Source organism: Rhipicephalus sanguineus, chromosome 2, assembly GCF_013339695.2.
Source record: "Rhipicephalus sanguineus isolate Rsan-2018 chromosome 2, BIME_Rsan_1.4, whole genome shotgun sequence".
NCBI classification, from domain to species: domain Eukaryota; kingdom Metazoa; phylum Arthropoda; class Arachnida; order Ixodida; family Ixodidae; genus Rhipicephalus; species Rhipicephalus sanguineus.
Genome location: NC_051177.1, coordinates 141995697 through 142007235, shown reverse-complemented (window position 1 = coordinate 142007235; position 11539 = coordinate 141995697).

Here is an 11539-nt window from a genome sequence, read left to right as displayed (position 1 = left end):
AATCAACGAGCAAGTCGACGAGATGCTTCGCCGCGATGTTATTCGACCTTCTAACAGCCCCTGGGCGTCTCCTGTCGTTCTTGTGGCGAAGAAGGACGGTTCTGTGCGGTTCTGTGTGGATTACCGACGACTTAACAAGATCACTCGCAAGGACGTGTATCCACTGCCGCGAATAGACGACGCGATTGACAGCCTGCAAGGCGCAGAATTCTTTTCATCTCTTGATTTGCGCTCAGGGTACTGGCAAGTACCTATGGCTGATGACGCTCGACCGAAGACCGCCTTTGTCACGCCCGACGGCTTGTACGAATTAACGTCATGCCGTTTGGGCTGTGTAATGCGCCCGCCACCTTTGAGGGCATGATGGATACCGTTCTGCGCAACCTGAAATGGCACACATGCTTATGCTACCTCGACGACGTCGTTGTTTTCGCTCCGGACTTCTCCACGCACCTTCAACGCCTGCGGCATGTTTTGACGCGTTTGAGCGAGGCCGGTCTGCAACTGAATCTAAAGAAGTACCGATTTGCAGCACGGCAGCTGACAATACTCGGTTACGTCGTGTCCAAGGACGGTATTCTCCCCGATCCAGCCAAGCTTCGGGCCGTGACCGAGTTCCCCAAACCTACCTCCGTCAAGGAACTGCGCAGTTTCGTAGGACTGTGTTCCTACTTTCGGCGCTTCATTCGAAACTTCGCGACTATCATATCGCCGCTGACGAAGCTCCTCGGAAGTAATGGGCCGCTCAATTCGTGGTCGTCCGAGTGCGACGAAGCTTTCGCGAAGCTCCGTCGTTTGTTGACATCGCCTCCCATACTACGCCACTACGACCCTACGGCTCTTACAGAGGTGCACACAGACGCCAGCGGTGTTGGCCTTGGCGCTGTCCTTGCGCAGCGCAAGCCAGGGTTCCCTGAATATGTCGTGGCATATGCAAGTCGCACGCTTACCAAAGCCGAGACCAATTACACCGTCACCGAAAAGGAATGCCTGGCGATTATCTGGGCCCTTACGAAGTTCCGACCTTATTTGTATGGTCGCCCATTTGATGTCATCACCGACCACCATGCACTATGCTGGCTATCATCATTGAAGGATCCATCAGGCCGCCTCTCCCGCTGGGCACTTCGCCTACAGGACTACGACATCCGCGTGCTGTACCGCAACGGACGCCAGCATGCTGACGCCGACGCACTCTCGCGCTCCCCCTTGCCTGACGACAATACCCACAGCTCAATGTCTCACAATTCCGTTTCTTCCATCGACATTCACACCATCGCTACCGAACAGCGCAAGGATCAGTGGATCGCTTCACTGATAGACTTGCTCACTGATCCATCGGCAACACCATCCACTCGCGCGTTGCGTCGTCAAGCCCATCATTTCGCCATTCGCGACGACCTCCTTCACCGACGCAATTACAACGCCGACGGCCGCCAGTGGCTACTAGTAATACCCCGCAGTCTCCGTTCTGACATATGCGAATCGTTTCACGCTGATCCGCAGTGTGCGCACTCTGGGGTATCGAAAACATACCACCGCATTCGCCAACGGTACTTTTGACGAGGGATGTACCGCTACGTGCAGAAGTTCGTTCGCTCCTGCATCGATTGTCAGCGCCGCAAAGCTTCAACACACCAGTCACCAGCAGGTCTACAGCCTTTACCTTGCCCTGACCGGCCGTTTGGGCGCGTTGGCATCGATTTGTATGGACCACTTTCTCTGACGTCGGCTGGTAACCGCTGGGCCATCGTCGCTGTAGACCACCTTACGCGATACGCCGAAACTGCCGCCCTCCCAGCGGCTACAGCGCGCGATGTGGCCTCCTTCCTGCTCCACCGGTTCATGCTGCGCCACGGTCCACCCCAGGAGCTGCTCAGCGATCGAGGCCGTGTCTTCCTGTCGGAAGTCGTCGAAGCCATCCTCAAAGAGTGCAACGTTGTTCACCGCAAAACTACTGCTTACCACCCGCAGACGAATGGCCTCACCGAACGCTTCAACCGCACGCTCGGCGACATGCTATCGATGTACGTCGCCGCCGATCACACAAATTGGGATTCGATTCTGCCTTTCGTCACCTACGCCTACAATACCGCCCCTCAAAGCACAACTGGTTTCTCACCCTTTTTCTTATTGTACGGCAGGCACCCGTCGCACACAATCGACACAATCCTTCCATACACGCCGGATCGATCGGAGTGTGCGCCTATTTCTGCCACAGCCGGACTTGCTGAGGAGTGTCGCGAGCTTGCCAGGACCTTTACTATGCAGGACCAAGAGCGGCAGAAGAGCATTCGCAGTGCCACCAACACTTCTGCAGCCACGTTCCTCCCTGCAGCGCTCGTATAGCTCTCGGTTCCTACCACTGCAACTGGCCTCTCTTCCAAACTGCTACCCAAATACGAAGGCCCCTACCGTGTCGTCGAACGCACATCCCCGGTCAACTACCTGATTGAACCTATTGAACCATCTTCGGACATGCGCCGTCGAGGGCGCGACATTGTCAACGTGGAGCGCCTCAAGCCCTACCATGACCCGCTCATAGTGACCAGCTGTTAGGTCGCCAGGCGGCTCCCTTTTCGTACCCGGGGTAATTGTAGAGAAGCATTGGAACGCTCTAATGGGTCGTCCTCTCAAGCGCCTCTTAGTGGGTCACCCTCTTCGCCTATTCTCGGAGAGCACGCCCCTCGTGCTCGTGCTCGTGAGAGTCTGCGAGTCTGCGCTCTGTCGTTGTGCATCGCCGCCGTCAATCTCGCCGTCAATAAACGTCTTAACAAGAAGAATAAGGATGGGATGGGGCTCATTCGGCAAGCATTATCAAATCATGAATGGTAGTCTACCACTATCTCTCAAGAGGAAGGTATATAACAGCTGCATCTTACCGGTACTTACCTACGGAGCAGAAACCTGGAGACTTACAGAGGGTTCAACTTAAATTGAGGACGACGCAGCGAGCGATGGAAAGGAAAATGATAGGTGTAACCTTAAGAGACAAGAAGAGAGCAGAGTGGGTCAGGGAACAAACGGGGGTTAAAGATATCATAGTTGAAATCAAGAAGAAATGGATGTGGGCCGGGCACGTAGCACGTCGGCAGGATAACCGGTGGTCATTAAGGGTAACTGACTGGATTCCAAGAGATGGCAAACGCGTGAGGGGGAGACAGAAAATTAGGTGGGTAGATGAGATTAAGAAGTTTGTAGGTATAACCTGGCAGCAGAAAGCACAGGACCGGGTTGATTGGCGAAACATGGGAGAGGCCTTTGCCCTGCAGTGGGCGTAGACAGGCTGATGATGATGATCATGAATTCTAGTGATGACTGCAAGTGCGCGGTGCGCGACCGTCATCGTCTTCCATTTTCAACATCTTCCCGCCTGCGACAAAGAAGTGAAAAGGAAAGGATGGCACACAAGCGAAATGAAAAGGATGGCACAATACAACAAAACACTGCCGAACCACCGCACTGGCTGGGCGGTAGTTCACGTCACTTGTAATATGTAGCGCCATCTTTTCGTTCGCTAGCTGCAGATAGGTCGATGCGCGATGCACTCAACGTCCGGCACGAACTGCCACTTAACGTTCGCACTTTAGTCCCGCACGCACTTTGACGATCCTTTAGTTCGGTGTAGTCAATCAAACGCAGTTCGCAATCGTCCTAGTCCAGTCCGTGGTCGCGCAGTCAATTCGGAGCTGTCTGGATGTTAACGATAACCTTTCTTTTCCATCGATGTTTGAAGTGTTTGGAGTGGTTTCGAATTACAGTCGCTCTTCCTGCATGAAGTCGCTGCTTGCATGTGGTTAGGTCAGTCGCTACCTCACGCGTTCTTGGTATGAAGTGGCGACTTTGAAGGTCTTTACGTGCTCTTACTTTCTTTGCTTTCAGTTCTTCTTTGGCTCTCACATGAGCAGACTGTCATTTCATTCTTTTCCTGAATTTCTTTCCTTTCGATGACATTATTTTGTGTTTCCCAGCCGCAAGGTGCTTTCGTTTTGTCCTTGTGTCCTTGACACCATGAGCATGATGGCCGTCTATTTTTGATCGTATACTAGGGAAGTGCACTTTTTCCTTCGGACTTATCGTCCTGATGGTTGAGATCCTCATTCCCATAGCTGACGTCGATTTCCACTTCTCATCTTTACCACCAGTATTTCCATGTTTATTCTCATGCGAACTTCGATTTCTCCTTGGCTTGGTCCTTCGGTCTTCGTGACACACGTTTGACGCTTTTATCGCCGTGGAGTCGAATCTGTCGTAACTGGAAATGTCTTCAGGACTCCCACAACCGACAAACGACTGTGCGCCAGATCCCACAACTGTACTTCCGGCAGAATTTCTGGGAATTATTTCAATCATTTTGTGCTCAGACGCAGCTGGTGTAATTGCTTCATCATTGGAACCATTGGAACCCGTCGCTATTGCAGTTGGTAGCTTCGAGGGCCGTCGTCTCGAAGGGCAAAGTCATCGTAAGGGGCTCCCGCCTCGCGAACCTCCAGGCGACGGACGCTGCCTCATCATGGCACTTGCTACACGTGACGTTCCGTGATAGTCGGCAAAAACGAGCGACGTGATTCCTCCTGCCGCCGCGGTAGCAGCACCGAGCGCTGCGCACTGCGCAAGCGAGCCCTTTTTTCATCCGCCGAGAGCTGGACGTTGCATTCCGCGATGGTGTGACGACAATTGTTGCATAAGGCGCACGCTTCTTGCGTAACTGCAACAGATTCGGCAGCAAGTACGGACGCCGTTGGCAGATATCCCACTGGTGCTGGCGGAGGTTGGACGTCCTCTTCAGGTTTCAAGTGCGAGGAAGCTGACGCCGTTCGTCCTGGTCTGCCTTCCTCTCTTATCTCAACCTGGACGCGTAGAAAACGTAGCATTTCTGCAGCCTGTCGAGCTCTCTCTTCAGGTGTCGCGATACCAGATGTATCCTGCGGCGCTTCCTTCGCCTTCTGGCGATAGAGTATCGCGAGGTCGTCAGGCAGGCACTTCATTAGGACGTGGTTGAGGACAACGTTGTACTGGTCAGGTGAAACGCACAAACCGGTCAATGCGGATACTCGAAACTGGACTTTGTCGTAGAGCAGTCGAAGTTTTTCTACCTCTGCCGAAGACTTGACTGGTGCCAAGGCGAGGAGGTGGTCAACGTGCTCGTCGATGAGCAAGTCGCGTCGGCCAAACCGCTCCGTCAAAGCCTTGATGGCGATGGTGTAATTATCTTCAGTCAGTCGAATACCTTCGATTGCTCTCTTGGCTGCACCAGTCAAATATGAGAGCAGGTACTTAAACTTCTCAATCTGCAGAAGTTCGTCGTTGAGATGTATCGTGGCGCTGAAGTGCTCCAAGAGGACTGCCAATCGCGAAGCGCGCCGGACAACGTAGGGATCTGTAGTTTCGGCAGGACTACTGTGCAATGGCGCATCACGTTCCTTGACTGGGAGTCATCTCTGTTACTCGAGGTGAAGGGTCACTGACCTCGTTGTTTGCTGAGGTGCTGGCGCCACCGGCGTCGGCGTTCGGTGTTGTAGCCTCCGGCCTTGAAGTACTCGTTGCCGTCGCTTTGTTTGCAGCTTCTCGAAGAAAGAACCGCGCTCGTGACACGGCGTAAGACACCTTTCGGTCGAAATCTTCTGCGGCCTCGAGTTCTTCCTCGTAAGCGTCGTCGTCAGTGGCGTCAAAGATGTCCTTGTTGAGGTTGACGAGCTCGGAGTTCTTTTGAATCAGGTAGGTAACGTAAGATTCCACATGAGCAGCATCGGGAACGGAGGCCTGCAGTTCGTCGGTCAGGAGCGTAAGTGTTCGCGTGACGCTGGCCCTGAAGACGCCACGGTTCTTGCGCAGCCGCTCCACTGATGCCATCGAAGCTAGAAGTCTTGGAAGGGCGATGACCGGGGGATTTCGGCGCCAGAAAGAATGTCGCGTAATTAAGACCCGAGCCCTAGACCAAGAACTCCGTCTTTCTATTCAACTGCTCGTGCCATGTCAATGAGGCATATGTAGGCATGTTCAAATGACATCTAACCGCACTATTTTCAACAACGTACTAATTACGTGCTCATTTTTTCTGGCTCATAAAGAAAGGCTGCAAAATAGGAAAAATAACACGTGAGAGAGAGAGACAGAGCAACCTTATTGAGGTCCGTTACAGACGTGGGGCAGAGCGTCCTCCGCGCCCACCCGGCTATTCCCACGTGGGGAACAGACTGCAGCGCGTATCAGGAAGCAGCGCACTCAAACAGGCTCACTATGAGGTGGCAAGTCAAGACTACGAACCAGCCTTTTGCGGTGGGAGCGTAGTCACGTGTTATTTTTCATATTTCGCGGGCCTTCTTTATCAGCCTCTATCAGCTTTGTGTAACAGAGTTCCCCTTTTTTTAAATCGTGCTGCGTGATAGTTGGGACGCCCTGTATATGCCACCATAACACAGACACGGGTAGTTGCCCGAACTAGTTATTTCTGGTTGCCAGAACTAAGTCCTTTCTCGACCTAAATACATGGTTTGAGCGTGTTTTTAAAATTTTTTCCGGCGCCATCTGTAGAAGTCAAAGAGAACTAAGACAAATGTTTCAGGGTAACTTGACTGCATCACCGCGAAACGCTTTGTTTCAGTGTGGACGAGCCCAGCTCGTCTTCGCTACGGAAAGAATTAGAGAACCTTAGGTGGTCGAAATTTCCGTAGCCCTCCACTACGGCGTCTTTCATAATCATTACGTGGGTTTCGGACGCGAAACTCCAATAAATGTTATTGAAATGGCGCCGAGTGGTAGGCGAGGCTCCTGCGAACATGTGAGCCAAACACTATAACGCAGCACGCGTCATGTAATTTACAACTGAAGTTCGAAGTCAGCCAGAAATTACTCGCTTTTCTCTCGACAAGTGATGTCATATATGATATACCCAAAATAAACTGTGTCACCTACATAAAAGCACATGCACGTGGTCATCGGCTGATTTGGTTGTTGGTTGTAAAACCTTTATTATATCTATTGATGAATGGGTGGAGTCCATAGTCCGCGACCCCATTGACTTCGGCCCCGGTCCTCGCGCGGGCCACCAGGGCCTTCTGGACCCCCCGGTCCGGGCTGTACAGTGCCGCCTCCCACCCATCTCTACTGAAATCATTAAGGACACTTGTTTTAGATGTATTGCTCTGGCACTCCCATGCCATGTGGTAGACTGTAGCTATAGGTCAGTGCTGCACAGCCTGCATGTTGGTGAGGGGTACTTGTCAGGGTCGATTTTGGAGAGTACGTGTGGGTTTGGGTATGATAACGTTTGTAAACGGCACCAGGCTACCTGTGCGGCCTTACTGAGTTGAGGATGTGGAGGAGGATGTTTCATCCCCGCAAACCTTCGGTTTTGTAGTATATCAGTGCATGAGGTGAGGTGGGTCGACTGATCTGGGAGGGCTGGATACCCTGCACTGAAGTTAGAGTCCCGGGGTAAGAGAGCTCGGGCGGAGGTATGAGCTAGCTCATTACCTCTGACTCCACAATGACCGGTTATTTGAGCATCTTGAGCTCTATAGTTACAGCGGCCGCCACGGTGTGCGCGCGCCGAGCCCTCGTTGCGCTCTACACAGCGCGCTCGTGATCACACTGAAAGTGAAGCGCGCCTTCAAAAGAAACAGGAAGAAAAGGTGCTCAAGGTCATGATGCGCGCTGACGAACGGACGTAGCTCGTAGCTCCTTTGTAATCTCCCCCTGTGTAGCTTTCAGCGCGCTCGCATGGGACGAAAGGAGAGAGATGGCGCTTAGAGCGTGCGACAAATCGCTGTAACTGCACTCATACTTGACGGATTCCAAGAATTTTTGCGGTAGTCGATTCGTAAGGCAAGAAGCTCCGATAGTGAGGTCACTCGATGATTACTTGGAAATATCAGCACATTGGTGTAGCCAGACAGCACATTGCCGTGGCAAATGCTTTTAAAGGTTATTTCACTGGATTGTTTTCTGGCCCTGCCCATGATACAGGTCGAAACACATTCCTCACTCACACACGCTCTTTACCACAAGTCAACCAATCTTCAAAAATGTGACGTCAATCAGCTTACGGTCCCTCAGCGAGCTCAGATAGTTTTAGGTTTGCATTAGCGTGGTAGCGGGGGTAAGGGAATTCTGTACCGTAACCGAAACGTCAATTTCGGAAAATGAGTTTTAGTTAACGGGATAGCACTTACGTGCCCAAGTTTTGACTGTGGCGTCCCCTAGCAGAGGATGAATGCGTTCAAAATAAATCAAAAGAAAAAGAACCCGCGAAATCCTCACGTGTCTCTCCGCATGTCGAAATAGGGAATTTTAGTTTGTCTGTAGACTTTTTCATGTTAGCGGAGTACGGGTTACCGAAGAAACGTACGCGATAGGCAGTGCTGGTAGCAAGGTAGGTAGGTAAAAAACTTTATTTCTCCTTTTGAAAGGAAAGGGGCAAAGGGATAGAGATAGGGGGAGGTTGCTACACACGGTAGTCCTCCGCAACCTTTTCTGCCCAACCCAGGATGGCCTCCTGGACGTCGGGTTTCGAGCTGCGCAAGGCAGCCTCCCACTGCTCCTCATTATTTAATATGTTTCGGAGGGACGGGGGAGGGGGGTGCTTAGGGCAGCCCCACATGATATGACTGAGATTGGCCTTCGTTGTGGAGCAATATTTACAAGAAGAGGATGGGTAGAGACAGGGGTACATGAGGTGAAGAAAGTGAGGAGAAGAAAAGGTGCGAGTCTGCAGTTGTCGCCACAGCACTTCGCGCCTGCGCGGGGATTTAGCTATTAGCGGCGGAAAGGTTAAACGGCCGAGGCGGTAGCGGCTGCAGATGCTGTGAAATGTTAGAAAGCGATCCCGCGCAGCAAATGGAGCCGTTGTGGAAACGGAGCTTGACTCTTCTAATGCCTGCGCCCGGACCGTAAATCCTCGGGCGCTGGCGTGAGCCGCTTCGTTACCGGCAAGGCCCGCGTGCGCGGGAGTTCATATTAAAGCGGTATCTTGTTGCGGCGGATGGGCCAGGAGGAGGGAGAGGGCTGTTTTGGACACCCTACCCGCTCCGAAATTGTAGATGGCAGTTTTAGAGTCACTGATGATAAGTGAATAATTTGGAATGGTAAGTGCTAGAGCAATAGCCGCTTCCTCCGCCTCCTCTGAGGATGAAGCACAAATGGAGGCAGCAGTAGCTATCTGGCCTTCAGAGTTGACAACTGAGAGGGCAAAAAAGGGACCGGTACTGTATTCGGCAGCATCGACGTAAAGCACTTCTTTAGAAGTAGAAAATCGCTTTGCAAGAGTTTTTGCACGCTGTCGTCGCCATTGCTCGCGGTGCACAGGGTGCATGTTTTTAGGGAGCGGCGGGATGTGTAGATTCATGTGTATTTGGTGAGGAATAGTGTGTTTAGTTTTAGTGGTTGGAGTTGGCCTTATACTGATAGTTTCGAGTATGCATCTTCCGGTTTGTGTGTTGGAGAGACGGGTATATTGTGAGGTTAAGTGAGCTTGAATGAGTTCGTTTAAGGTGCTGAATGTGCCTGTCTTCATGAGCCTGTCGGTGGACGTTCGAACGGGTACTCCGAGAGCGAATTTCTGGATTTTGCGTAAGAGGGTGTTTACTTCGTTTTCTTCTCATTTAAGAAGGTACAGATAAGGTACAGATAAACATCTTATGATTCAGGCGAAGCATGACATCTTGGCTGGAGAGGGATTTCCGAAAGCCTATTATTTCGTGAGGGTATAAGTTGTGTTCTTCGATGAATTTGTTAAGGCGGTTGAGAATGACGTGTTCAAGTACCTTGCCGATGCATGAAGCGAGGGAAATCGGGCGTAGGTTTATGGGTTTACCAGGTTTAGGTATGAAAATAACTCTGGCATCCTTCCACGCGGCCGGTAGGGTACAGGTGTCAAGGCAGTGGTTAAAAAATTCAGTGATGGCTGTAACTGAGTTGTCATCTAGGTTACGGAGAAGTTTGTTATTGACGAGGTCAGGGCCTGGTGCGGATGAGGTCCGAAGGTTCGCAAGCGCGTGTCTAACCTCAGTCTCCGTTATGGGACTATCTAGATCATCATTTGGTTTTCCGATATATTCAGGTGCCTTGCATCGATATGCGGGGGGTAGGTGTTTGTCACGGAGATCATTAAAAAGGGTGCTTAGGTCGTCCTTGTGCGAGTGAAGTAGTTTGTTAATGTGATGATTACTTGTGGTGCGCGATATGGTGGGGTCCGATAAATGCCGCAGGAGCTGCCATGTTCTCCTGCTGTCTAGGTGACCATGCATGCTTTCGCATTCTTGCGCCCTTTGTTGGCAGGCGAGCTGTGTGGCATATTCCTGAATTTGTAAGTCTAGTCTTGCAATTCTTAGTCTCAGTCGGCGATTGTGTCGCCTCTGCTTCCAGCGTTTGAGGAGAGATTGCTTAGCCTCCCCCATGTAGCAACATCTTATGATGCAGAGTCTAATCAGTGTGGGGGGGGGCTCGCAGACCTTGTAAAGTTATTTCCGCCTCATGGCGCCTGCGCGTCCTGCGGGCCGGCTTCACAGCGGGGCACTAATGGTAGAGTAGTTAGCGCAGCCACCGCCGTGCGAAAGATGGCGCTATGTTCCCGCGGTGGCGCCGCCCTGGCGGAGAGGGTACGTGGGCTCATGAGGAACAGCGCTCACTCTCTTTGGATCTTGGCGCTGGTCCGTGGGGGCGATTCCGCGGCTCATTCCCGCAGACTCCCGTGGTGGGTCGAACGTCGGCGACGCCGCATTAGAGAGTTTGAGAATTGGGGACTCAAGGAGCTTGGGGACCCAAGAAGCTTGCGAGCCGCCAGGGCGCATGCGCAGAACCCAAGCCACTCGTGGGCTGTAAATCCAGCGAACTGGATTGACACTAGTCATCGGCAGTAAAGTTAATCACTGGTCTTCGACACACCAAACATGTCGTTTGGCGACACGGTAGGCATGTCGCGTGCAAAAAAGGAGTGCGGCTTCGCCGCGTTGCGGTGGTCGCTAGCCAGACCAACGCGCAAATCTGCTACCTAAAGGCAGCATATACAGGAACTCTATAGGTGACTAGAGTCACTGGGTAACTGCCGTCAACGGCTCCGGTAATCCGATATCCGCAAGCGGTCAGAAGTCTACGGACAAACTGAAATTCTCGAATATTTACACCTCTTGAGAATAATAAAAACGCCAGGCCTGCCCGGAAAGCGCGGCACAGTCAAAGCGAAAGCTGGAAGAGCGGCATTTCTAGAGCCCGTTGTAAACTCTCTTGGGGATTCCAATACAAGTACACTAGCAAGGCACGCCATAAATCGTGATTTGGGGAAGTTGGAAAGCACCCACTACGCCATTATTCGTCATTTTCTAGAGAAGCGAGGTACCAGCTACACATCTGTAAAGGCTTTATGTGCATTCGGTTGATGCGGCGGCTGATGCCGATGAATAATTATGGCTGAGCCATTTGTAATGGGTTGGAAGCTGTAAACGACCCAATAGTTACGTAATTCGTACTGTGTGACGCCCGGTCGTTATTTCACTCTCCACCACGCTTTATAACATACGCTAACGTGAGAAAGATAGAGGGA